Source organism: Condylura cristata, unplaced genomic scaffold (assembly GCF_000260355.1).
Source record: "Condylura cristata isolate star-nosed mole 26May11 unplaced genomic scaffold, ConCri1.0 scaffold00063, whole genome shotgun sequence".
In the NCBI taxonomy this organism is placed as follows: domain Eukaryota; kingdom Metazoa; phylum Chordata; class Mammalia; order Eulipotyphla; family Talpidae; genus Condylura; species Condylura cristata.
Window position 1 is genome coordinate 698,871 of NW_004567164.1, and position 2,460 is coordinate 701,330.

Here is a 2,460-nt window from a genome sequence, read left to right on the forward strand (position 1 = left end):
TTTTTCATTTGCGTCCCTTTTAGAGAACATGAGCTGAAGTATGTGCACAAAAAGCCCACAAACGCAGTGGACATATTGAGTGATACATGTCAGAAGCAGGGTGGGGCTTGAGCCTCTCAAATGCATTGGCACTTTTAAAAAATCAGTTAAGTCCAGGAGAGTGTTGTTTAAAACCATGGCATTTTGGAGTCGAAGCGGACCTCGGTGGTCACCCTCTCAGTCTCTGCCTGCATCGAGGCCCTTCACAGAACAGCCACACTGTGCTGTTTTCAGCATCAGAACAGGAAGTCAGAAACTCATCACTGTAAGTGTCTCTCACTGCTATGTTGAGGTCCAAGATACCTTCTCATAATATCCAGGTGCCAGCTCCTTCTTTTTACTGTGTAACACAGAGTAAATCAGTTCATATGATTCATTCAACAAACAATCAAGCAAACCCAGTTTTAGTATACATTAAAATACAGGTATAAAAATATAGAAATATTTAAGGTGCATATTGGGTGATTCAAGGTGAAATTCTGTACCTAGCGCCCAGGTCAAGAATTCCAACACTGCCCATCATCTAGGAGATTCTCAGTGCTTCATCCCATTCATAACCCTTCCTGGTCCCACAAACGATCCACTTTCTGAGCTGTAGTAACAATGTGCATGTACTTTAATAGTTAATTCCCCAACGTGTGACTCTAGAGAATATAGTTCACTGGGCTCATTAAGATGTGTATGTGTCTTTGAGTCTCTGAGTAGCAGGATCTCTTCTGGATACACTATTAGATTCATGCTCCCACCCAGCCTAGACACTGTCAGTCGTTCTTCACACTGAGATCTTCAGATTTCAGAGTTTCTGGTTTCTACTCAGCTCACACAGGGTTTATCAAAGGCCTCAGAGTAGTGAGTTAAAAGGTCTCCAGTTGAGCGCAGGATGCAGAGTCTGGGCATCTGTGATCTACGCACATTTACAACAATGTGAGTTAGTAGGTGAAAAACATTACTGATTCAGTGCAAGCTTTGGGTCACATACGACCGCCGGAGTCCATGGTAGAAGTGCTGCAGTCAGGAATCACACTTAATGCGTGTTAATGCTGTAAACCCAACTATAGAAGTTTTCACAATATTTTTTTATTAACATTTTCCTTGAGTGTCAAATTTTAGAAGATATTTTAAATTTGATTTCAAAGTAATAATTTCATGGATCTCATTGTACTCAAATAATATAAGCATGAGCTGAAGAAATATGTGTGTTCAAATAGTGTATTTTATTTGAAAATCAAATTTCATTTTAGGGAAACTCACTTTTTGTTTTTCATGGTCCGAATTTCAGCTTCTAAAAATGCAGTATACATTTATATTTTATTTTTCTTCATTGAAACTTAGGGCAATGAACCCACACTGTTAAGATACAATTTGACAGTTTATAATGTTATGGACAGAAAATTATAGGCTAACATTTCATGCTTTTAAAATATTTGTAAAAGCCATAAAATGATGTTGAATGAATCATGTATTACTTTCAGAGTAAGGGATATTGCTGTAGTCACACAAGTCAAAGCAGGAAGAGACAATATAAATATAGTTAAGACTTTAGAGTGATTGTCTATGATCGTCTTAGCAAAACTCAGCCACATCCTCTTTGTGTGAACTTGAGCAAACCAACTGACTTCTTTTTTATTTACAGATTCACTTTTATTTATACATACAGAACTAGTGGGTAGGTCAGAGGTTCTGTGGTAAGAGGGAAGTCTTTTTTCTATGAAAGAAAATGTAGCAGAGAATACTCACCACAGCAAAATACTGAATGTATTTATGTTTCCTTCAGTGCAGAACTCACCACGGTCGTTCTCTCATGGACTCCAAACACACATTTCCCATTAATGAGATATTTCCATTCATTGATACGTCAGAAAATTTTTGTTTGGCAAGTGAGCAAGTCTCCGAAAGGTTGGGTTTGCTACCAAGTTTTTAAATATTTGCTTTTGTTGCAATAGTTTAAGTAAGATTAATCCAAGCCACTATTGCCTTCATATGAAGGGGCAAATCTAAATGTGGATTGGTGGAAGAGTTGATGAATTCAATTTAATTATTTTTGATAGACTGCATTCTTTCAAGGTAGACGCTTGTCAGACACAGGTGGTGGTCATTTTCAGATTGATTAAGCAAGGAGGGCACCATACTGCCCTGCAGTGGGAGATGGGTTACATTCGGCAGGGAGCACATATACAGCTCCGAGGGCGGCTGTGTTCCGGGATTTAGACCTCGGGGACAGGCGCCCACAGAGTGATTAACCGTCTGTGGCTATGGCCAGAGGCAGTTTAATGAAACGGTCCCTCCACATTTAGGCTGTCCCTTAAGACATCCTTCCTAATTAAAAAAAAAAATATTTACATGGAAAGAATTCAGAGAAGTAGTGCTTTATGAGTAATATTAACTTTCCTACTGAGGATGGACAATACAATAAAATCTGTC